The sequence below is a fragment of the Manis javanica genome, chromosome 4 (assembly GCF_040802235.1).
Source record: "Manis javanica isolate MJ-LG chromosome 4, MJ_LKY, whole genome shotgun sequence".
In the NCBI taxonomy this organism is placed as follows: domain Eukaryota; kingdom Metazoa; phylum Chordata; class Mammalia; order Pholidota; family Manidae; genus Manis; species Manis javanica.
Genome location: NC_133159.1, coordinates 115506735 through 115532653, shown reverse-complemented (window position 1 = coordinate 115532653; position 25919 = coordinate 115506735). Strand labels below are relative to the sequence as shown.

At 45.9% G+C, this 25919-nt stretch overlaps 2 long non-coding RNA genes and 1 other non-coding gene across 3 annotated transcripts; 1 reads left to right on the top strand and 2 right to left on the bottom strand.

The window, feature by feature from the left end:
• Positions 1–2037: 2037 nt before the first annotated feature.
• On the bottom strand, positions 2038–2109 carry TRNAW-CCA (transfer RNA tryptophan (anticodon CCA)). Its single transcript has one exon. It is a non-coding gene; the product is annotated as a tRNA-Trp (tRNA).
• A 52-nt stretch (positions 2110–2161) lies between these two features.
• On the top strand, positions 2162–23044 carry LOC118972597 (uncharacterized). Its single transcript, XR_005061620.2, has 4 exons — positions 2162–2452; positions 2601–2655; positions 3692–3802; positions 12153–23044. It is a non-coding gene; the product is annotated as an uncharacterized lncRNA (long non-coding RNA).
• On the bottom strand, positions 12821–25479 carry LOC140849009 (uncharacterized). The gene is made up of 3 exons (XR_012130430.1): positions 24833–25479; positions 24379–24467; positions 12821–12944 (listed from the first exon to the last, which is right to left on the bottom strand). It is a non-coding gene; the product is annotated as an uncharacterized lncRNA (long non-coding RNA).
• Positions 25480–25919: the final 440 nt, after the last annotated feature.

Sequence of the window (25919 nt, the reverse complement as noted above, 5' to 3'; positions counted from 1 at the left end):
GTGATGACCCAGATGTGGGAATGAGACTGAGTAAGTAGAGGTTAAAGAAAGTGGGAGTTTGCAAACCAAAGTATAAGCCCAGGGAAAGGAAATCCTGGGGCAAAATACCTCTAAAAACGAAAATCAGTCAAAGAGAGAAATAAAGTTTAAAACCCGTTTAACTGCAGTCCACAGCCCTTTCTCCCCCTGCTCCAGAAGGAAGCAACCCAGCAAGCAAGCAAGCCCCTCCACTTAAATTCTCAGGTTCAGACGCGCCCTCGGTTGCCCATTGACATGGCGATGAACTTCTCTCCACTCCTGAGGCTATGCAAATACGCTAAAGCCAGGCGAGATACTCTGGAAATGTTACAATTTTACCCACACAAGGTAAAGCAAACAAAACAGATAGAGGACTCTTAGCTCCCCTCAAGGCCATAGATAAACTTGCCTCGGGTGTCCTTGAGATTTTCTGCAGGAATTCAGACCCCACCAGCTGGGCCCCCTCCTGACTACAACACGCAGACCCCTGGCTGGGTGGAGCCAGAAGGCTGCCAGGGAGGCTCCTGACAGCCGCTCACCTCACCGCGGACTAGTCAGGGGAATGAGCGCGAGCTGAGCACAAGGCCTGCAGGCCTTCCCCAGGACTCTGCCTTCAAAAACCCTTGCTTTTTTTTGTAAGCCCCCGGGGCGTTGAGGACCTTGAGCTAGAGTCCCCTGTCCTCCCTGCTGGGAGCCCTGCAGGAACGCCCCTTTTCTTTCACTGCCCCGGTGTCAAGTGTTTGGCTTTGCAAGGCACCGGGTGAGAGGACCCAGGTTAGTTTGGTTCGGTAACAATTTTTATTGTCTCCTGTTCTGTGGTCAACTTTTTAGTACGCTCTTCCATTTTAACAAGATTAAACATATCCACTGTGGCTTCTGTATCTGATGATCCCCTTATCTTAAGTCTGTGTGTGTCTGGCTCTTACTCCTAAGGTCTTCTTTCGATTTTCTCTTCAAATATATATGAGCGAATTGTGACTGGGACTTCATATTTGGGGACACTAAAAAGCCTATTTCAAAGGTATATTCTTTCTCTACTTCTCCCAGAGTGCTGTGGATCCTACTAATGTGAGAAATTACGAAGTAATTTTTTGGCTTGGGGGAGGAGGTTTGGATTATGCAGGTAGAGTGAATTCCGACGGGAAAGCCATGTTTCATAATACTAGCTCCCATATACTTCTCATCAGATTTAATAAACATTAACGATTTGGTTATGCCTACTTGAAAAAAAGATTCTGAATCTATCTCTTCCTCTTCCTCATTCTCAAGAGGTAGTCACTATCACGGTTAAGTTTTTGTGTATAATTCCCATTCGTCCTTTTCATTTGGATACGTTAAGTATGAATCCATTAACATGTTTATTTAAATTTTTTATATTTTTTAAATTGTTATGAAACTTGTTTTTTTATTTCCTTTACGTCTCTCTACAGATGGATAGGGCTTTGTTTTTAAATTAATAAACATATTGACGTGAATATCCAGGCCTTATGGCTGTGGCTAAATCCTTGGAGTTTCTAATAATGCAATAATCCAGTTGATGAGAAAAACACCACCAGAGGGAACATCTGGGGCAAAGAGAAAAACAAGGCGGGCAAGGAGACATGCAAAAGAAACCCGTCCTTGGCACAGGATACTCTGCTTCCCGGCGAGAGAACTTCCCGAGGCGCAGTGAGTCACAGCCTGGGGTGCTTGGGGCCTGGGGTGGGGCGAAGTGGGCGAGGATTGCTGGCGCACGCGGGAGCGGAAGCGGGCAGGCGTCCGCCTGCGCGCAGGCCCGCTCAGTCCCCTCTCCCTTGGGGAGTCTCTGCGGCTCGGCGCCGCGCCTCCTGCCGGTGGCCAGAAGAAACCTCATCCTCTGACAGTCGCGTTTACAACCGTGTTAGCGATGGAAGGAAAAAAGAATGGTTCTCTGTCCTATAGAGAAGATGATTGCTCTTCCACAAAGTCGAATTTCTTCTGTACTGGTTTTTAATACGCTCCTTGCGCTCTTCAGTAGTTAGAAGAAAAATTTCTCAGTAGTGACCCCGACGTGACTTGAACACGCAACCTTCTGATCTGGAGTCAGACGCGCTACCATTGCGCCACGAGGTCTTACTTAATAAACCGTTTTGGATTGTTAAAGACTATTTTACTGGTACGCCTCGCCACTCAAGAACCAGAGCGGGCTGCGCTTCCGCTCTAGAACCCAAGCCCGCAATTAAGAGCACGAGCGTGCGCATCAGGCTCCTCGAACTTGGGGAAACGAACGCCTATGGAGCATCCGAGTCTGACTGCGGCGCCGGGAGCCCCCGCCCGGGGAAGACACGGGCCGCGCGGGCTGCCTGAGGGGGGGATGCTGGCGGCGCAGAGGCGGCCCCGGGGCGGGCGGGAATCCCGGGGGGCGTCCCTCGGCCCTCTGCTCGCGAAGTGGCGACCGTCCCGCGGTGAGGCTCAGGTGTGCCGAGCACGGTGGCCTCTTCCTACCCTTCCGGTGTCCGGGAGAGAGGGCAGCTCCTACAGCCAGAAGACAGAGGGCTTGATGAGTCTGAAAAACGCAACAATTTAATTATTTTTAAACTGTAATCGCGCTTTTTTTTTTTTAGGACAGAACAGTTTCTGGAAGAAAATTAGAATCATTGAAAACCCCGCCATCCAGAGGTACCACTGCTAATATTTTGACGTGCTGTTTAGCTTTTGCAGATTTTTCCTGGCCACATATCCATCATAGATATATTTTTGCACCTTCAATTGACAGCACACATATGTAAAAGTATTTTCACGAAGTGCAAATACTTGTGTATCGAGCACCCAGATCAGGAGAGAAAACATTAGCATCCCCCTTCTGAGCACTTCGAATTCATTTTTGAGATGAGATTATATTGTACGTGACAGTTTTGTTGATTTTCTCACTGTTACATTGTCTGCATATTTTGGTTAATTTTCCCTAGCATCATTTTAAATGGCTCATCATCTGCCTCATGGGAGTCTTACCCTGCTTTTGGACAGTACCTTTTCCTCTTTATTAAATAAGAAAAATAAAACAAGTGAGTAAATAAGCTCTTAAATAAAAAAAGCTATTAAAGCTAGAGCACTATTCTGTGTCTATTTAAGAACATGACATCATTTAATTCACTAAATACAACACCCACAGGGTCCGGTGTTCTTTAGAGAAAGATCTAGAAGGGGCCCCCAGTCTTTGTAGGAGGAAAAGAGGAACTGTGTCTGGCACTCTGTGAAGCTAGTTGGGGTGGAGGGCTGTCTCACCAGCCTGGTTATTCTGGAGCAGCTAAAACCACCCCACAGGTTAAACAGGAAAAGAATCATGGCGGCTTTTGTGCTTGTGGCCAAATGTGAGAACAGCAGGCATTTGGATTAACTGTGAGTCAGGGGTGGCTGCTCCAAGGCTGTCACAGCAGCAGAGACCAGAAGGCTCTATCACTGTCCTCAGTGGGGGAGAGCCATCCAGCCTGTAGCATGATTGCTGTAGCCAGAGACTTGAGTCACCTCCTTACTGTTTTTGATGGCCCAGGGGTGAATTGGACCCTGATGGGGAGGGTGAGGAAGAGCTGGGGGAGCTAGGGAGTGGTGGAAACCACCTCTCAGAGCCCGGGGAAGTGAGTGAGGTGCCATAGCACTGAGGTTTGGATTCATTTTCAGGCTGACCACAAACTTCCTTCCCTTCTCCTTTTGGAAGCCCTCCAGCATTGGCAAGGTCATGGTGAAGAAGAGCTGGTGCCTCTCCCACAGAGGTCATGAGCCCAGAATCTACTGGAAGGAATTCCTCACACCCAAGGAAAGACCAGAGGTACTCTTGAAATCCCTGCTCATATTTTTGGGTACACCTGGCATATCCTGACCCCTCTCCTCCTGGGATGTAGAAAAATCAGAAACTGATTTTCATTCCATGATGTGGGTATATCCTTAAACTACAGTATGGTGATGTAATCAGATGAAGGCATTAAAAAGATTACTCAAATTTGGTTAAAGGATTCTTTTAACAGTTGGAATCCTGCTTGTGGGGGCAAAGCCAAGACTAAAGGGAGTGAGGCAGTCATGCAGGTGTGCAGGGTGTGAAGCTTTGATTTAAAATCTTGATACTTTGTTCATCATGGAGTTTTTTTGCATTAATTTTTATTTTTAAAAATATTGCATTATTTCTTATTTATTTTGACTGCTGGGTTTTTTAGAGCCACCCCACCCCTCAAATTTTGCACCTATGAAAGTGCCTCACTTGTCTCACCCTAGTCCCAGCCCAGGCTGCTCACCAAAATTCTTCTGCTGCCCAGAAATTACAAAGAACTGCCTCCTTATTTTAGAATTAAATTACTTCTTTAAAGTTCTGTAAAATATAGAAAATTTCAAAATTACTAAACAATATCTAATTAAGTACAAACATTTAGATACTTGCCACAGTGGCAAGGGTGTGGGGAAATGGATATTTTCATGCAAGACCTGAAAAGAATGTAAATTGGTGCTAGCTGTTTGGACTGTAATGTGGCAAATGCGTTTGTCTGAGCTCTTCCTCTTCCAATTAATAAATACCAAAAGAACAGTTAGGGATGAATACAAAGGTGTACCTTCACGATTGTTCTCATCAAAACTGTGTAATAGTGAAGCATCAGGAGCCAACTTGACTGTTCTACTGCACAAGTTCAGTCTACATTTCCCGGGGAGTGAGGCAGGGAAGCTGGCCTCCGGAGTGCATGCCTCTAAGAGTGAGTATCCACGCTACCTGTAAAGCACCGTTGTAGTGAGTGCTCCAGAAGTAACTGCTGTGGAAGAGAAGGATGCAGGGATTATGCCAAGGGCTGCCCTGTCATTGAGAAAACACATTAAGTCTGGCTTCTCAGTCTCTGCCTAGTTTAGTATTATCTTAGATCCGGCAAAACGTCTTCATTCAGCTCCTGTTTTCTAAGGGACTGAAAATGTTCCAATTCCCCAAAGCCCACCAGAGATGATTTACACATTCTTTATCCAATAAATTCCAACCAGGGACTTGAAAACTGAACCCTGAGAAAAAGGTGTGGGGCTCTGTGGAGTGGGTTTCTATATATAATGCAGTTTGGGGAACCAGCCTCATTACAGGTGGGGTTCTTTGGAAGCACAAGGGGAGACAGGAGTGCCAAAATGTATTTTGGGAGTAACACTTGTGAAAGGAAATGGGAAGAAGCCAAACTGGAGGGCCGTTAGGGGAGGCTGTCAGGTTTCCGTGCAGGGGGTCAGGCCTTAGGTCCCCCTTATGCCGGGTTCTTGTTCACGAAGCTAAAGAATGAGCTTCACAAACACTCAAGGTAGAGGCTTTTATTTAGAGATAAAGGGGAAGGACAGAGCTCCCGGCTCACGCCAGCAGGGGACAAGAGAGTCCGGGTGGTGTGTTGTCTAGTTGAGGATTTTTGAGAACATGAAAAAAAGCTTAGGGGTGTGGACTTATTAAGTGGTTCTTGAATATTTAGAATTAACACAAGCAACTTCCTGCTCTGATGCTTTCTCCCTGAGATACCAGCATCTTAGTCTGGGAGCATATTAAACAAGGCTGCCTGCCCAGTCCCCAAGGTGGGCTGAGGTATTGTTTAACTTCTTGGGTATTAAAATGTAATCTTATCTTTAAGGTGGAATCCCTCTTGCCTTTTACTGTGCTGTTTATGCCTGGGTTTACTTGCTAAATTAGTTGCCCGGTTTGTAAAATCACTTCATCAGATCTGAAGGAGGAAAGACAGCATGTAGACCTGGGCCTTTCAGTGTGCTAACATGCATCTAACACATGATTATAAATGATTAGCATAATAAAAACATGTGCTACTCTTCTTTATCTGGGGTATATTAACTGATCTCACTGAAGAATGACTCTAGAGCTGAATGATTAATACAGAGTTTTAGTAGGGGTTTCCTTGCATGTAGTTACATTGCTGTGACTGTGAATATCCTGCCTTGTTTATTCCGGAGGTCCTCACCCTACCCTGACTATACCCATGGCCCCTGTCTCACCCCTTCTCCCTCAGAATAACCATTAGCCAAACAATCCAGGAGCTCCTTAAGGGAAAGAACTGCACTTTCCATACCTTCGGGATCTCTGAGTTCTACTGAGCCCTATTTTGAGGTTCTGGTGTTACTTAGCCAGCAGGAGGTTTAAAAGGCAGCCAGTCGGCTTCTGTCAAAACTTTTACACATTCCTAAGACCTCGTTCCTCATTCTCTCTTTTGGCTTTCCTTTATGTAGGGCATGACCCTTATTTTAGTTCCTATACTCTCAATTTCTTTGATGGATGACTCAAACTAAATTTGTTCTTGAGGCACTACAGTCATCCAGCTGGCAGTGGTCTCCGTGAGGCCCTTTGTGCCTACGCCCGAAGGCACTGTGCGGAGGCATTGTCCTGCAGGATCCACCCTCCCCGAGGACGGGGTGGTGGTGGTGGGGGGGGTGGCCTGCACCTGGGCCTGGTAGCAGCTGGGTGTGTGGCGGGACTGGAAGCCCAGGCAGGGGGTCAGGGCGCAACAGCCCCAGCCTGGGCCCCGGTGGGCGATGGGCGATGGCCGAGGCGGGGGCGGGGTGTGGGGGAGACTAGACGGGGCAGCGGGGCCTGCTCAGCTGGCGCAGGAGAAAGCCCGGGTACAGGAGCTGCCGCAGGGCCTCCCCGCCCCCCAGGTTCAGCCCAGGGGCTGCCGGCTCCCCGCAACGCAACTGCCGGCCAATCCCGGCAGAGGCTCCGCCCATGCCACACTGGGACGGCTGTAGGGTCATGCCGTGCCCTCCCCACGTGACTCCATCCACAGTGTGCCCCTCCAAGGGCCTCGTGCTGCAGCCTGCCTCCGAGCCACCTCCCGTGCCAGCTCTTCCCCTTCCTGCCCCAGCCGCCTTCTGCCCTGTTCTGCCCTGTCTGTCCTGTAGAGCCAGGTGATGGCCCACCCCCGGGGAGACATGTTTGGGGCCTAGGAGCAATGACTTTATGGGGATCAGTTGGCCAGCTGGAAGAAACATACCGACACTGTTGCGCCATTTGGGGACGGCGGTGCCCTAGCTGCCTGGGTGCAGGATGAGGCCCAGTGCGCCCAGCCAGACCAAAGGGGCTTAGCGGCCTCGTGCAGATAGGGACCAGCCCCACCTGCAGGCCTCTGACTTCCCTCTCCAGAAGGAATGCCTAGTGTGTGCCTCCCAAGAATTTCGTGGTTGTGACCCCGCAGCACTGGCCCTGACACCATCCCCCCATTAAGAGGACCAAGAATGACATCATAGACCAGAAGTTCAGGTGTCATGAACAGAACATGGGGACACTGAACCCGCATTGGTCCTGGGGAGGGCTGGCCTGGAGATACCCTCCATGTGTCTGGGGAGAGGAGGGTGGAGAAAATAAAGGAAAAATAATATCCACTATTTTTTTTAAATTTATATTTTAATATAGATTTGTATAGTGACTTAGAGCAATAAATATCACATAAAGGAAATTTCTAACACAGTAACGAAAGGAAACATAAAGCTGATGTACACATTACCAAGATCTTTACAATAAATTATAACATTCAATTCCCACAGCAAATTTTTGTACAAAAGCCACTAATGTAAATACTGAAAGGATCTGACATACTGTAGCTCTTTCATCTTTATTTAAGAGTGTATATGGTATTAAATATCAAAAAAGCCTTTAAAAAAACACTCCTTTTTCTTTTAAAGAGAGTTTTATTGGGGTATAATTCACATACTGTGTAAGTAGAGTTGTAATAACTGTAATACAGTAACAGAATTGTGCAGCCATCAATACAGTCAATTATAGAATACTTCTATCACCCTGAAAATAAACCCCTTAGCTGTCACTTCCCCAATTTCCCTGTATTAGGGTTCTCCAGATAAACAGAACCAGTAAGATGTATATACATTGAATTGGCTCAGGTGATTATGGAGTCAGGGAAGTCCCAAGATATGCAGGGTGAGTCCACAATCTGGAGACCCAGAAAAGCCAACAGCTTAGTTTCAGTCTGAGTCTGAAGGCCTGAGATGGTGTAGTTTCCTCCCAAAGTCAGGCAGTGTCAACACCCAAGAAGAGCTGATGTTTCAGTTGAAGTCCAAAGGCAGAATCCTTTTTTACTCAGGAGGTCAGACTTTTTGTTCTATTTAACTGCAACTGATTGCATAAGGCCCACTCACATTAAGGAGGGCAATCTGCTTTACTGAGTCTACCAATTTAAATGTTAATGTCATCCAAAAGCACCATCATAGGAACACCAGAATAATGTTTGACCAAATATCTGAGTACCCTGCAGCCCAGTCAAGCTGACACAAAAAATTATCACATCCTCCATCACCAACCCTAGACAACCACTAGTTTACTTTCTGTCTTTATAATTTGCCTATTTCCTATGAATGGAATTATACGATATGTTGTCCTTTGAGACTGGTTGGTTTCTGGTAAAGCTTCTCTTCTAGGCTCTGCCTGCTTGCTGTGCCCCACATGGCCTCCTCCATGTGCATGCAAGGAGAGAGGGAGCTTTCTGGTGTCTCTCTCTCTCTCTTCTTGTAAAAACATCAATCCTTTTGGATTAGGACCCCACTCTTATGACTTCATTTAACCTTAATTTCATCCCTATAGGCTTTATTTCCAAATACAATCATGTTAGGGAATTAGGGCTTTAATACATGAATTAGTGGGGTTGACACAATTCAGTCCATAACAACTAATGACACTGAGTATCTTTTCATGTGTTTTTCAGTCATATTCATGTATCTTCTTTGGAGCTATGTCTATTCAAGTTATTTGCCTGTTTTTGAATTGGGTTGCTTGTCTTTTGTTGAGATTTCAGTTCTTTACATATTCTGGACACTAGCTCCTTACCAGATAATGACTTGCAAATATTTTCTCCCATTTTATGTGTTGACTTTTAACTCTTTTAATAGTATCCTTGGGTGCACAAAGCCTTTAATTTTGACGAAGTGAAATTTGTTTTTTCTTTTGTTGCTTGTGCTTTTTGGTATATAAAAAACCATTGACAATTCCTAGATCATGAAGATTTACCCCAGTGTTCTTCTAAGAGTTTTATGATTCAAAATTTTTTAGCATATTTAGGTCATTAATCCTTTCTGATTTGTTTATTTATTTATCTATCTATCTATTTATTTATTTATTATTAAGGCATTATTGATATATACTCTTATGAAGGTTTCACATGATAAAACAATGTAGTTACTACATTTACCCATATTATCAAGTCCCCACCCATACCCCAATGCAGTCACTGTCCATCAATGTAGTAAGATGCCACAGAGTCACTGTTTGCCTTCTCTGTGCTACACTGTTTTCCCTGTGACCCCCCACACCATGTGTACTAAACATAATACCCCTCAATCCCCTTCTCCCTCCCTTCCCACCCACCCTCCCACATCCCTCCCCTTTGGTAACCACCAGTTCCTTCTTGGAGTCTGATCTGCTGCTATTTTGTTCCTTCAGTTTTGCTTCGTTGTTATACTCCACAAATGAGGGAAATCATTTGGCACTTGTCTTTCTCCGCCTGGCTTATTTCACTGAGCATAATATCCTTCACCTCCATCCGTGTTGTTGCAAATGGTAGGATTTGTTTCTTTCTTCGGGCTGAATAGTATTCCATTGTGTATATGTACCACATCTTCTTTATCCATTCATCTACTGATGGACACTTAGGTTGCTTCCGTATCTTGGTTATTGTAAAAAGTGCTGTGATAAACACGGGGTGCATATGTCTTTTTGAATCTGAGAAGTTGTATTCTTTGGGTAAATTCCAAAGAGTGGGATTCCCAGGTCAAATGGTATTTCTATTTTGAGTTTTTTGAGGAACCTCCATATTGCTTTCCACAGTTTGAACTAGCTTATATTCCCACCAGCAGTGTAGGAGGGTTCCCTTGATTTATTTTTTTTTAATATGGTGTGAGGTAGGCATCCAATTTCAGTTCTTTTTGCATGCAGAAACCCATTTTTCCCAGCACCAATTGCTGAAGAGACTATTTCCCCATTGAATGGCCTTGTCACCCTTGTCAAAAACCAATTGACCATGGATGATTGGGTTTATTTTTAAACTCTCAACTTGATTCCATTGAAATAGGTCTGCCCTTATGTCAGTACCACAATATTTTGATACTGTAATACATTTTGAAATCATAAGGTGAGTCCTCCAACTTTGTACATTTTCAAGATTGATTTGGCTATTGAGAGCCCCTTGAAACTCTATATAAATTTGAGGATCAATTTTTTCCATTTCTGCAAAAAAAGGCCATTGGGGTTTTGACAGGAATTGCATTGAATCTGTGGATTGATTTGGGGAGTACTGTCATCTTAACAATATGAAGTCTTCCACACCATGAACATGAGATGTCTTTCCATTTACTTAGGTGCTCTTTAATTTCTCTCAGCAATGTTTTGTAGTTTTTAGTGTAGAGGTCCTGCACTTCCCTAGCTAATTTTTTAAATTAAAGTATAGTTGGCATACAATATTATATTGATTTCAGGACTACAATGTAGTGATTCAACAATTATGTACATTACTAAATGCTCATCATGAAAAGTATAGTTACCATCTGTCACCATACATAGATATTGCAATGTTATCAACTATATTCTCTATGCTGTATTTTTTATTCCCATGACTTATTTTATAATTAGAAGTTTGTCTCTTTTTTTTGACCATTTCATCAAGGTTATTTTATTGTTATATAATTTTCTTATAATCTGATTTATTTCTGTAAGGTTGGTAGCAATGTCCCTATTTTCAATTCCGATTTTAGTAATTTGAATTTTTCTTTTTTTCTTACTCAGTTTAGCTAAAGGTTTGCCAATTTTGTTGATTTTTTTCAAAGGATCACCTTTTGATTTCATTGATTCTCTGTACTGTTTTTCAATTATTTATTTCATTATATTTGCTCTAATGTTTATTATTCCCTTCTGCTATCTTTGACTTTAGTCTGCTCTTTTTCTAGTTCTTGGTGTATAGTTAGGTTATTGATTTTGGATATTTCTTCTTTTATTTTCAGTTTTAAACAGCAGGAGCTTATTAAGCAAAGTATAATTACACTCTTAGGAAGGGTGGAGAGCAGAAACAGCACCTTCTTTTTTAATGTAGGCATTTATACCTATAAATTTCCTGTGTTGCTTCCCAGAAGTCACGGTATATTATGTTTTTACTTTTATTGTCTCAGTATTTCTAATTTCTCTTGTAAAATCATCTTTGACCCACTGATTGTCTTGTTTAATTTCAATATATTTGTGAATTTTCCATATATCTTACCATTATTAACTTTGTTTCATCCATTGTGGTTGGAGAGAATAATTTGTATTGTTTCAATCTTTTAAAATATTGAGACGTGTTTTGTGGGTTAACATATGGTCTGTCCTGGAGAATGTTACAAATGCACTTGAGAAGAACGTATATTCTGTTGTTGGAGTGATTTGTAGATGTCTGTTCTTCATTGGTCCAGTTCTCTATTTCTTAACCGATATTTCATTCTATCCATTTTTAAAAATGGGGTTTTGAACTCTATCATTGTGCAACACTTTTTTTCTCTCTTGAATTCATTTAATTTTTATTTCACATATTTTGGGATTCTGTTGTTTGATGCATATATGTTTATAATTGTTATATCTTCTTGATATATTTACAGTGTTATCAATTTATACTGCCTTTTCCTTATTTCATAGCCACTGCAGCTCTCTTTTGATTACTCTGCATGGGGATATCTTTTTCCATTCACTCACTTTCAACCCATTTGTGTCTTTGGATATAAAACAAGTCTCTTGTAGATAGAATATTTTGGACCATGTTTATTCATTCTGCCAAATTCAGTCCTTTGATTGGCATGTTTACTCCATTTACATTTATGGTTATTACTGATATGGAAGGACTTACATGCATTATATTCTGTATATCATGTTTTTCATCAATTCATTACTGCTTCCTTTTGTGTTTGACTTTTTGTAGTATACTATTTTACTCCCTTCTTTTTAAAAACCTTTTTGCATATTTTTGTTATTTTCTTAGGTGTCTACAACTTGTTTTCAGTCGACATCTTATAACAAGCTAATTTGAGTGAATGTCAGCATAGCTTTAATAGTTTACAAAACTCTCTCCCTTTGTTATTGACACAGATTTCATCTCTACACATGGTGTACCCATTGACATAAATTTTCAATTACTGTTTTTCAGGAGTCAAGCTCCCGCGAGGGGTGGGCTGCCCGAAGGAAAGGATGGCATTGGCGAGTGAGGAGACAAGACACAGAGTCAGACTGGAAGCATCTCCTAGCAAGCATGCTAGCAGTGTTTTATTTATATGATATCCATTCCAGACATTTGTTCTTTGATCAGTGAGGTTACAATCTTTTTTCCTTTCTGTTTCTAACTTATTCCTGCTCACTACCTTTAATTACGGGCAGATATCATCATTTCCTGCTACATGCAGCTTTTCATGTTTTATTTCTTCCTTATCATGACTAATTCTTATGCAAAGCAGATGCCATAAAACAGTGCATGAAAGGTGCTAGACAGAGCGTGGTTTATTTTTTGACCACAAAGCAGCCATTTTCACATTTACAATTATCCTTCTTGTGCCTGGACTTTGTCAAACAGCCTGAGTAGCATGGCTCCTACCACTGTTTTATGCATTTGTATCTCAGATCATATAGAAAAAATAGATAAAAATTAAAAATATGACAATACTTAATTTTACATGTATCTTTTCTGATCATTTTTATTTAGTCATATGGTTTTGAGTCACTGTCAAGAGGCCTTTCATTTCAGCCTGAAGGGCTTCCATAAGCATTTCTTGTGAAATAGCAGGTCTAGCAGCAATGACCTCCCTCAGCTTCTGTTTACCTGGGGAGTCTTCATTTCTTCATTTTTGGAGGATAGTTTTGTTAGATACAGAATTCTTGGTGGATGATTTATTTTTCTTTGATACTTTGAATATGCCATCCCACTGTTTTCTGCATTCCATGGTTTCTGATTGTAAAGGAGTGCAGAGAGCATCAAGAGTCAGGAAAAAGAACTAATAAAACTTAGCTAAACTTTAACAGCAGACCGTTCCGGAATAGTAAGAGATTCAATGTCTAAACTTAGAGAGAGGCTAGATCAAAGGAAGAGAGAGCGAGAGGCCAGCCAAGGGCTATTTGAATCCTGGTTTACTAAATTCCCATGGTTTACAACCCTGATATCCACCCTGGCAGGGCCCTTGCTTATTTTTATACTGCTTCTCACTTTAGGTCCCTGTATCTTAAACCGGCTAATAGCTTTTGTTAGGGAAAGAGTGAGTGCTGTTCAGGTACTAATGCTGAGACCGCAGTATCATTCACTCACACAGCAGGAAGAAACAAACATTCTATGATTGGAATGGTCAAAAGAAAGTGGGGAAATGTAGAATCTAAGCATTAGTAAGATTAGTAAATTAGCATAAGCATAGCCATCTTAGAAACCTAGAAACCATTTTCTGAGGGTGTGACTCAGGAAGAAGAAAAAAAAAAACCTGGGCCTGGGTAAGGCCTTGAAAAATAAGTTAATCATGAGCACCGAGTGGGCAGCTGTGACCCTTGGTCAGCTAACCTTGGTCAGTTAATCTTACATACCAAGCTTATCGTGCAGAACCTCCCTAACCATTGAGGAGTAGTCTTATCCTGCCCTTGCTTAACCCCAAGATGTATGTCTTGCAAGAATAATGTATAATTGTGGAAAATTACTATGAGGTAAGTGCTTTGAAAATGCTATATAAACCCTTGGCTCTGAGTGCTCAGGGTCCTTGTTGAGACCCGCTGCATTGGGCTGACTTGGACCTCAGCTAGCTAGCTGAATAAAGACTTTGCTTGAATTTACATCTCTATGCCTGTGTAGTTTGTTCTCTGGGGAAGCCTCGGAAGCCTAGACCCTAACATTTGGGGGCTCGTCCGGGATTCGAGCGGCTTCCCTGAGAACAAAGGACAGCTGGAGGCAAGGTCTAACTGTCCAGACGGGGCAGTGTAATTCGAGGGTCGCCCCCTCGTGTCTGCATAAATCCATTATAAAGCGGGAGTCGCCATCCCGTGTATGGTCTCAGGTTAGTGGTCCCGAGCGAGGAAGTCTGGGCTGGTAGTCCCGGCCCCCAGGTTAGCGACCCTGGGTAAAAGCCCAGGTAACCAATCCTGGCCCTAGGGTCCGAGTGACTTGGCCTTAGGAAGGCAAATCCGATCAGCAGAAAACTGGCGCCCGAGGAGGAAAAGATCGAGCTCGTCACCCTGCGGCAGTCCGAGTGGATGCCCTTCGGGAGAATTACGAGAGTTTTTGAGGATCCTGAAAGTGGTGAGTGTGGTGCACACCAGAGTGAGAGAAGGACCGGTCTGAACGAGTGCGATCAGATGTGGTGTGTGTGCTTGGTGTTATCATTGATTGTTTTACTGTGTTTTGGTTTCGGTTTATATTTCTTTTTGTGCTTCTCATTTTAAGTTTCCTTCTAAGGTTCTCCTGCTCTCTCCATTCCTCCTTTCTGCCACTACATCATTCCCCACGGGCATGGGTTGGGCAATTAAGAGCCATTAGGGCGCCCGCCGCTAGAAGACTCCCGTGACAGGATAAGGGGGTCACAGCTGCGAATCCCAGATAAATTCGCATCCCCCGCGGAAAAAAACCTGTGCAACGACAGGCACTCGTTCACAAGCACATACAACAGTCATTTTGTTTGAAGTGGCATCTTCATCCTTCGCCTTTGTCTCCCTCATAGTCTTTTTCCTTCTTCTTTCTCATCATGGGTCAGACTCAGGCTACTCCTAAGAGTCTGATCCTCTCTCATTTCCCCAAATCCAAAGAACAGGCCTTAAGTATGAGCCTTGGCATCAAGAAGGGTAAGCTCAACACCTTTTGCTCAGTCGAGTGGCCTTCCTTCGGAGTAGGCTGGCCGGCCCAGGGGTCTCTTTCTTTGGACCTTATTGGCAAGATCAAAGCCATTATCTCCCAGCCAGGTCCTGAGGGCCACCCTGACCAACTTCCCTATATTCTTGTCTGGGAAAATTTGGCCGAGAATCCCCCTTCCTGGTTGGAGCCCTTTTTGGTGGAGAAACCTCATACTGACCCACAAAAGACCTCCGTCCTAGTTGCCCAGGAAAAATTAAAGCCCTCTGATCGCAGGGCCAGAAATCCTGTGTGCCCAAGTGCACCGCCTGTCCTCCCCGACAGTTCTCTTTACCCCCTCCTGCCGATTGAGCAGCCACACCCGTATGCAGAGGAGAGGGGTGAAGCTGCCGGGGGGATAGAAAATGTAGCTAGAGAACCCAGCGGGAACCAGGTGGCTGCAGCTTCCCCAGACTCTTCAGCAGAGGGAGGCGGGAGGCCGGAAAGAGCTTCCTCACACTCCCCCGCCCTGGCCCCACGCTGGGCGCTAGGTAGAACTGGAGGAATGCAGTTAAGGTCTAGAGGGGCCAGGGAACAAGAAGGGGAGGCTCCCTCCTCCACCTCAGAAGGAGCAGTGCTGGTTCTGCCTGTGCGTGCCATCGGTACCGGCATCGCTCAACAATATCAATATTGGCCCTTTTCATCTAGTGACCTTTATAATTGGAGGACTCAGAATCCTCCCTTCTCAGAGGACCTCAAGTGTCTTATAAGTTTAGTGGAGTCCATTATGTTTACCCATCGTCCCACATGGGACAACTGCCAGCAATTGCTCCGCACTCTCTTCACAGTGGAAGAATGAGAGCGTATCCTCAATGAAGCCAGGAAAAATGTCCTCGGAGAAAATGGAAGACCCTCTACCCTCCAGCCCATCATCGATGAGGCATTCCCACTTACGCGCCCAGATTGGGACTTCGGAACTGCAGAAGGTAGGGAGCGTCTCTGGGTCTACCGCCAGACTCTGATGACCGGTCTCCAGGCGGCCGCCAGACGGCCCACTAACTTGGCTAAGGTAAAAACTATTGTTCAGGGGGAAATGGAAAGTCCAGCCGCGTATCTGGAAAGGCTGTTTCATGCTTACCGGCAGTATACTACCATAAACCCGGAAGCAGAGGAACATAGGTCAGCTGTAGTCCTCTCATTCATCAACCAGGCAGCCCCCGATATCCGGAGAAAACTCCACAAGTGGGAGGACCTAGGGAAGATCTCTATTAGGGAACTGCTGCAGCAGGCGGAGAAAGTCTTCAATGCTAGAGAAACTCCGGAAGATAGAGAAGAAAGGCTGAGGAAAGAGAAATGGGTAATGCAGGAGAAAAATAGGAAGGAAGACAGAGAATTTCAGAAAAGGGAGAACAAGAAGCAGAGGGAGGAGATGGCCAGGATATTCCTGGCCGGAGTGAAGGAGAGCCCTAGGCCACCTTGAGGAACAGGACCCCGTCAATCCCAACTAGGACAAGATCAATGCGCCCTGTGTAAGAAATATGGACATTGGAAGAGGGAGTGCCCCCAAAGGAGGGAACAAGGGAGAGGGTTAAGACCCTGCACCTAGGAGAGGAGGATTGACGGGGACGGGGCTCGGCACCCCTCCCCGAATCCTGGGTAACCCTGTGCGTGGAGGGGACTCCCATTGGGTTTATGGTAGATACTGGGGCACAGTATTCAGTTCTCAACCAGGCCCATGGCCCCCTAAACCCAGGACGCACAAGTATAGTCCAGGGAGCGACAGGGTCCAGGAAATGTGCCTGGACTACTAACAGAAAAGTGGACCTAGGAAGGCATCAGATCTCTCACTCATTCCTGGTCGTACCCGAAAGCCCCGCACCGTTGCTGGGCAGAGACTTATTAACCAAGGTCAGGGCATGCATTCATTTTGAACCCGAAGGGATAAAAATCATGGACAAAGAAGGGCAGCCCCTACAACCGGTGCATGTGTTAACTCTGTCCCTGGCCGACGAACATCGTCTGTTTCAGGCGGATCAAGAAAAGGGGGGCTGGGGAGAGATGGACTCTTGGGTACAGAAGTTCCCTTCCACATGGGCCGAGACTGGAAGAATTGGTCTCGCTAAACACCTATCCCCGGTCGTTGTTCAACTCAAAGCCGCAGCTCTACCCATCCAGGTCCAGCAATATCCAATGCCAGAAGAGGCTAGGAAAGGGATAGCACCCCATATCCATAGACTGTTAGAGACAGGAATCCTTAAGACCTGCCAATCTGCATGGAATACGCCTCTGCTTCCAGTGAAGAAGCCTGGCAGTAAAGATTATAGGCCAGTGCAAGACTTGCAGAAAGTCAATGAGAGGGTAGAAGACATCCATCGTACAGTGCCCAACCCTTACACCTTACTCAGCCACCTGCCACCCACGCATGTGTGGTATACTACTCTGGACCTGAAAGATGCTTTCTTTAGTATTCCACTCTCTGAAGTTAGTCAGCCTTTGTTTGCCTTTGAGTGGCAAGAGCCAGGGGGAGGAAGAAAAGGGCAGCTTACCTGGACTAGACTGCCTCAGGGCTTCAAGAACTCTCCCACCTTATTCAATGAAGCCCTAAGCCAGGACTTGGAGCCCTTTCACAGGAGCCACCCCCGTGTGACGTTGTTGCAGTATGTAGATGACCTATTGCTGGCCACAGAAACCCGTGAAGAGTGCAAAGAAGCCACGGGGAACTTGCTGGCTGAACTAGGCAAACTGGGATATCGAGCCAGTGCCAAGAAAGCCCACATCTGTCAGAGGTCAGTAGTCTACTTGGGGTACAAAATATCTAATGGGGCCAGGTGGCTAACACAGGCCATGAAGCAAACTGTCCTGGCTATCCCCATCCCTTCCTCACCCCGGGGAGTGAGAGAATTTCTTGGCTCAGCCGGGTTTTGCAGGCTCTGGATTCCAGGGTATGCAGAAATAGCCCGACCGCTATATGAAGCAACCAAAGAAGGGCCGGTCTGGCAATGGACGCAGGAACAACAAGAGGCATTTGACAGACTAAAAGAAGCTCTCCTCCGGGCCCCCGCCCTATCTCTGCCAGACCCAGAAAAACCCTTTATCCTGTTTGTAGATGAAAAGAAGGGAGTGGCTAAAGGAGTTCTGGCTCAGCAGCTGGGCCCGTGGAAGAGACCTGTGGCTTATTTGTCCAAGCGGCTAGACCCAGTGGCCTCCGGGTGGCCACCTTGTCTGCGTATCCTAGCAGCCATCGCTCTACTGGTAAAAGAGGCAGACAAGCTGACTTTTGGCTAAAATCTGAGAATAACAGCCCCACATACCGTGGAGGGGATCCTCAAGCATCCTCCAGGAAAATAGATGACGAACGCAAGACTCACCCACTATCAAGGGCTCCTACTAGATTCTCCCCGAATCGCCTTCTCTGACCCGGTAACCCTAAATCCTGCCACCCTTCTGCCGGACCCAGATCTGACGACCCCCATCCATGACTGTAGAGATATCCTTTCCGAAATTATCCAGGTGCGAGCAGACCTGAAAGACACACCGTTACTGAACTGTGAGCTAAATTGGTATATGGATGGGAGCAGCTTTGTGCAGGAGGGGGTCAAGAGAGCAGGGGCAGCAGTAGTAACCCACGACGGGGAAGTTGTCTGGAGCGCAGCTCTGCCCCCTGGCACCTCAGCACAGAAGGCGGAACTTATTGCTCTCGCTGAGGCCCTGGAAAGAGCAGAAGGAAAGCGGGCCAACGTTTACACAGATAGCAGATACACCTTTGGCACTGTCCATGTCCACGGTGCCATCTACCGAGAAAGAGGATTCCGTTCCACAGAAGGGAAGGGACTGAGGAATCTGCAAGAAGTCCAAAGACTATTAGCTGCTGTTGAAAAACCTAAAGCGGTAGCAGTTATACATGTACCAGGCCACCAATCAAAGAAGACACCCGAGGCCATCGGCAACAGCCATGCAGATGCAGAAGCTAAGAGGGCAGCCCTCTCAGACTCTCTTGTGCTTGCGGCCCTTGAAATACCCATACCTGAACTGCCCGCACTGCAGCCCAAACCTGAGTATTCCCCTCAAGATCTTGAGTGGATTAGGAAACAAGTCCCAGGGGAAGTGTTTGGAGAGGGACATTGGGGTAGGGACCAAGAGGGTAGATTGATCTTGCCAGAAGCATTAGGACAGTACCTGCTTGGTAATCTGCATAAGTCCACCCATCTAGGCGGAAAAAAACTGCTCAGCCTTTTCCAGTCTGCGCAGTTGGTGTTTCCCCACCAGAATGAGGTAACTCACCAGATCACGAAAGAATGCAGTAGCTGTGCAAGGCTAAGACCAGCCCCAAGAGGGCTGCACCCAGCAGGTACCCGGGAAAGGGGGAGGGCTCCAGGGAGGAATTGGGAAATAGACTTCACCGAAATAAAACCAGGGAAGTATAGATACAGGTATTTGCTAGTTATGGTAGATACTTTCTCTGGGTGGGTGGAAGCCTTTCCAACCAAGCATGAGACTAGCCAGGTAGTAGCAAAAAGATTAATTGAAGAAATCATCCCCAGATATGAGGTCCCTGAAGCAATAGGTTCCGATAACGGCCCAGCTTTCATTAGCAAAGTCCTGCAAGGACTAGCCCTAGCTTTGGGAGTAGATTGGAAGTTACATTGTGCTTATAACCCACAAAGCTCTGGGCAGGTAGAGAGAATGAATCGGACCTTGAAAGAGACCCTTTCTAAATTGGTATTGGAGACTGGCAGAGACTGGGTGACTCTCCTTCCCTTAGCCATCTTCCATGCTCGGAACTCCCCCTATGTACATGGTTTAACTCCATTCAAGATAATGTATGGGGCCCCTCCACCTATAACTCAACGAGTGCAGCTTCCCGATGCAGAGAACCCGGCCCCTGACTATCTGAATGTGTTGCAAGCTCTTGCTAAAGTGCAGCAAGAAATCTGGCCCCTGATCAGAGCATATTATGAGGGCAGGAAAATTCCGAGCCCGGAACATGGCATAGTCCCAGGGGATATAGTATGGGTCAAAAGACATCAAGTGAAGACTCTCGAGCCCAGGTGGAAAGGACCTTATGTTGTATTGTTTACCACCCCCACTGCTCTCAAGGTTGATGGTATCGCTCCCTGGGCACACCACACCCACGTTCGGAAGGTCCTGCCTCAGAAAGACCCAGGGGCCCGTAAAGAAAAGTGGAAGGTGCAGCAGCATCCTGCCAATCCCTTAAAACTACACCTAAGCCGAAGATGAAAAGAGCCACATCTCGTCGAGGCAATGGGGCCGGCTCCTAGAAGTTGTGCAGAGAGGAGTCCATCCAGGAAGCCTATTGGCCAGAGGACCTTTCGGTACCTCATCAGTTCCGGGTGAGAGACCCTGTTTACGTGAGATGACACAGAGCGGGGACCCCCGCCGGGCCCGGATTGGTGGGTAACTCGGACTAATAACCCCCTCAAGCTTCGCTTGTATAAAAAGAACCATGCTATTGGTGATTCTGATGCTCCTGCTACCTCCAACCCACCAGAACCCTAACCCCCATGTCCCCTATCAGCTCACCTGGGAAATAGAGAACTGGGAAACTCATGAAATATACAACCGCACTTCCCACACGACTCCCTTAGGCACGTGGTTCCCTAACCTGTACTTTAACCTAGATAGAGTAGCGGACTTAGAAAAGAGAGGCAGAAAGGGCAAGAGTCAGCATTCAGGCCTCCCTCTTCCCTGCGCCCCTCAGTTCTGTCCTGTTGGAATGGGAGGAAGAGACTGGCGAGAAAAGCAGCGCAGAGTCTCTGTGAGTCGAAATGGGTTTTATGCGTGCCCAGGGTTTCGAACAGGGCCAGCGAAGCAGCAGTGTAGAGGGGCTGAGTCCCGATACTGTGCACGCTGGAGTTGTTACCACCAATGACGGGGAGTGGAAGTGGCAAGTAACTCCCCAGCTCATCACTCTCTCATTTGTTAAACCGTGCACCCGAACTAGGTACAGCCCAGACTGTAATCTGCTCAAGCTCCAGTTCACAGAACAAGGAAAAAAAGACACCCAATGGCAGACAGGGTTAACCTGGGGCCTATATCTTTATCAGACCCCTCCTTTTAGAACCCTTATCTGAGTCAAATTAAAGGTTGAGCCAATAGTCAAGAAAGCCTTAGGTCCCAACCCGGTCATAAATCCTCAGAAACCTTCAATCCAAGACAAGGGCCTAAGTAAAAAGAATGAAAAAATGCCGACCAGAACGCTTGCTCCAGAGCCTATGAGAGGACTGGGTTCATTGACCTCTGAGTTATGGGCCCAGCACACTCCCTCCGGGTTAAATAATTCCATGTGGGAAATGGTGCAGGCAGTAGTAGAGACTCTTAACCACACCACTTCCTCCCTCACCGATCCCTGTTGGCTATGCTACCCAGGTTCACCCCCCTTCTATGAAGCAATCGGGATAAATGGCTCCTACACTATCAACAACTCCCATCCCACTTACTGGGATGGGAGGCCGTGGGGACTTACTATCGCTCAAGTCTCATTCGTCGGTACGTGTGTAGGCACAGTCCCAACAACCCAGCACCAGTTATGCTCCTCCTATAATAATACTACGTGGGAGCAGGGAAAGTGGATTATACCCTCCTCGGGCTGGTGGCTCTGCTCAAAGACAGGCCTCACTCCGGCCCTATCCACCTCTGTGCTCAATGCTAACAATGAGTTTTGTGTGCTTGTGGCCATTTTACCTCTCCTAATGTATCATTCTCATGAGTCCTTCCTTTCTGATTGGGAAGCCCGGCCGACCTCTTACCGGGAAAAGAGAGAGGTTGTCACCGCCCTGACCATTGGGGCCCTCTTCACCCTAGGGATGGCAGGGGCAAGCACGGGGGTTGCAGCCCTTGTAACTCGAGAAAAGGGGCTCACAGCCCTGAGGCTGGCAATCGACAGAGACCTAGAACAACTCCGACAGACAATATCAGACCTAGAGCAATCCCTCACCTCCTTGTCCGAGGTGGTCCTACAGAACTGAAGAGGCCTGGACCTCTTGTTCTTAAAGGAAGGTGGGTTATGCGCAGCCTTAAGAGAAGAGTACTGTTTCTATGCAGACAGAACAGGTGCAGTCAGAGATTCCTTGGCCAAACTAAAAAAAGATTTAGAGAAGAGGCGTAAAGAATATGAAAGTAGCGAAGGCTAGTTTGAGTCTTAGTTCAAATACGAGCCTTAGTTTGCTACCCTTCTCTCAGCCGTTGCGGGGCCACTCGTCATCCTGCTGTTGCTGTTTACGATTGGCCCGTGCATAATTAACAAGCTTGTTAAGTTTGTGCAAGAAAGAATTGACACTGTCCAACTCTTAGTCCTTCGTCAAAGGTATCAGGCCCTAGATGCCGCTGTGGAAGATTCCACAGTCTAATCAAGAAAAGGGGGGAAATGTAAAGGAGTGCAGAGAGCATCAAGGGTCAGGAAAAAGAACTAATAAAACTTAGCTAAACCTTAACAGCAGACCATTCCGGAATAGTAAGAGATTCAATGTTCTAAACTTAGAGAGAGGCTAGATCAAAGGAAGAGAGAGCGAGAGGCCAGCCAAGGGCTATTTGAATCCTGGTTTACTAAATCCCCATGGTTTACAACCCTGATATCCACCCTGGCAGGGCCCTTGCTTATTTTTATACTGCTTCTCACTTTAGGTCCCTGTATCTTAAACTGGCTAATAGCCTTTGTTAGGGAAAGAGTGAGTGCTGTTCAGGTGCTAATGCTGAGACCGCAGTATCATTCACTCACACAGCAGGAAGAAACAAACATTCCATGATTGGAATGGTCAAAGGAAAGTGGGGAAATGTAGAATCTAAGCATTAGTAAGATTAGTAAATTAGCATAAGCATAGCCATCTTAGAAACCTAGAAACCATTTTCTGAGGGTGTGACTCAGGAAGAAGAAGAAAAACAAAAAAAACCTGGGCCTGGGTAAGGCCTTGAAAAACAAGTTAATCATGAGCACCGGGTGGTGGGCAGCTGTGACCCTTGGTCAGCTAACCTTGGTCAGTTAATCTTACATACCAAGCTTATCGTGCAGAACCTCCCTAACCATTGAGGAGTAGTCTTATCCTGCCCTTGCTTAACCCCAAGATGTATGTCTTGCAAGAATAATGTATAATTGTGGAAAATTACTATGAGGTAAGTGCTTTGAAAATGCTATATAAACCCTTGGCTCTGAGTGCTCGGGGTCCTTGTTGAGACCCGCTGCGTCAAGCTGACACTTAGACCCCAGCTAGCTGGCTGAATAAAGACTTTGCTTGAATTTACATCTCTATGCCTGTGTAGTTTGTTCTCGAGAGAAGCCTCAGAAGCCCGGACCCTAACACTGATGAGAATCTGCTTTTAATCTTATCTTAAATCTTAAGTTAACACCTTCATCTAGTAAGTCCAATGTGTGGCCTTCCTCAGCAGACTTTTGTTAATTTCCCTTTTTTCCTTGATTGAACAATATTTCCTGTTTCTTCCATGCCTCATTTTTTTTGTTGTTGTTGGAAACTGGACATTTTGAATACTGTAATTCTAGAAATCCTCCTCATTTGGACTTGGTGGTGCTACCTATGGTGGGTTCTAGTCATTTAGTGCCTTTTCTAAACTCACTTTGTAAAGCTTGTCCCCTTTGTTTTGTGGGATCACTCAAGTCTCTGTTTCCTTGCTTAGAGGTCAGTGCTAACGATTTGACAAGATTTTCTTAAATGCTTGTAGCCATAAAACAAATAAAAAATATTTGAGGAGAGAGAGAAGAAAAAAAATACTCTCCCAGTCTTTGCAGGTTGCCTCTGAGTTGGGACACTCCTTCCATGCTTAGCCAGGCTATTTACAACTCTGCTTTAGCCTTCACTTCTTGCTTTCACAGAGCCTAAAGATCAGCCAGAGGTAAAAGCTTAGGGTCTTCTCAGGTTCTGAGAATGTGTCTGCCCTTGGGCATGTACTTGCAGATTTCCTGGCATAGGCAAGAGCTCTTCAAGGTCTATTCTCCCATGTATCACCTTCACCAGACTCTTTCTAGGCACCCTGGTGTGTCTGCTTCTGGCTGTATCTGTTATCCTTTGCCCCAGATGGCTGGTATATGACTTTAAATGATTTCAATAAACATTGTTGGGAAGGCCATTCCAGTCCTGAGGCAATGAAACAAAGGTGAGCTTTTGAGTTGATCACTCAGGCTGCTGCCAGACTGGTCAAAAAACACCACCACAAATTTTTTAGAACATGGACCATATTACCTCTCTGGCTCAAGCAAGCTGCACCAAGAATGTGAGCTGCCATCGCCATGTCCACTTTTTGAACTGAGGATTAGGAGCTGGTAGGAGGTTAGGTCAAATTACCACAATACCTCTTCCTAAAATTTAGTAGCTTCTTTCTTCATTAAACAATCCCCTAGTAGTTGTAAGTTTTTTTATTAGATCCCAGAATTCAGAAAAAGAAAATTTTAACAGTTTTTGCCTGATTGTAGGCAAATAGGTCTGAGTGGAAGGATAGGTTTTTTTAGTTCCCTATTCTCCTATTTTCAGCCATATACTTAACACTTTTAAAGGTCCTACTAGTCACAGACTTACATCATTTTGAGGTGTCAGTGAAGGGATTTTTACAGCCATACCTTTGAGATATTTACCCTGAGCCATGAATTACTGGCAGCATCCTGGATTTGGTGTCCCACTCTTTATAGGCACATGGGGAAGATAAGGCCTGGAGAGGAAGGGACATTCAGTGACTCAGGAATTCAGTCTTACTCTCTCTGACCTACTTATGGCCTGAACCCAGGCTAAAGGTGAAATAGGAAAACCAGTCCCCCTTCACCATCCACAGAAGCTTGGGAGATAATCTCAAGGTTGTTAAAGGAGAGAGGCCTTACCAGATCACAGGGGAGCCACAGAACACAGGAGGGATGGGTTTGGCAGTGGGATACACTGGTGGCTTAGTGTGGCTGGTTGGATAATGCTTAATATCACAGGAAGTGAAAGGCTTTGTCCTGGCTGCTCCCTCATGAATAAACCACTATTGCAAAGTCAGGTTCATTCATTAATCCCTGGGTGGAAAAGAAAATGCCATACCTTAGGCAAGTATGCCCGTCCTCTGCAGATGCAAAGGCTCTGATGATCGTGGTCATCAGGGCTCAGAGCTTTCTTCCAAGGTTTTACAGGTTCTTCTCTGGCTTGTGCCCCGTGCATTGGGCATGTGTCACATTGCATCTTCCTCAGCTGTTGGTGCACAGGACTGCCATCCTCATTTGGGACTGGAAGAGATGCAGATCTTCAAAACTGTCAAGAGTTGCCCCCAGAAATATCTGTGTCTGCCTTTCTGAGGTTTTCTCTTTCTGTTTAGGTGTTCTGTACAGGCTCAGCTGCACAGTGCACTTCTCAAACTTGCATCCGTTCCACTTGTCAACCACCTGTGCCCCTGCCTCCTGGGATTTCGCATGAGATAGATGAGGGCCACTGCGTTCACAGTGTTGCCCATTCTGGTGATGGGCTTCCCCTTGTCACTGCTCTGTGAGCTTCCAGATCCACTATTGCCCTCCTGAACCCAGTGGGGCTCAGCGTGGTGTCTCTCCACTTTTTAGCTACCTCAGGATAGAGAAGGTAGACGTGCGCAGTAAGGGGAAGACACGAAAAGGGGCCAGGTTGGCAGGTCAAGGGTTTGGGTTGGAAGCCAGAGCACGGACGGAGCTCCAGCTCCATACAACTCTGTCTGGTTCCTGCTCTGCCCAAGCTTTTATCCTCCCAGGGCACGCCAGCCAATCCTGGCTGAGGCTCCTCGTAAGTCACAAAGGGATGTGTATGATGTAGGCGATCTCCTCTCACGTGACTCTTCCAACCTTCCCAGAGTTCTCCCTTCTTCCCACAGACTCCCACCCATGTCAGCGAGTCAGGAGTTGACACCTGTTTTGCGGTTGGGTTGCCCTCGGGGTGGCAGGTGAGCTGACAAGAAAAAAAGTAAGAAATCTAAGAATGCAGGAAATGAAATGCTATATTTCAGAGGTTGACTCTTATTGGCTGAGGATGTGGAGTCTTGTGGGATTTGTTCCTGAAAATAACTCAGGTTCGTGCCTGCTGTGATAGTGAGCACCGTTCCCCAGGGAGTAAAGACTGGGAATGGGAACGTATGTTTCTACCTGGAGGACCAGAACTCTCTCCGTGC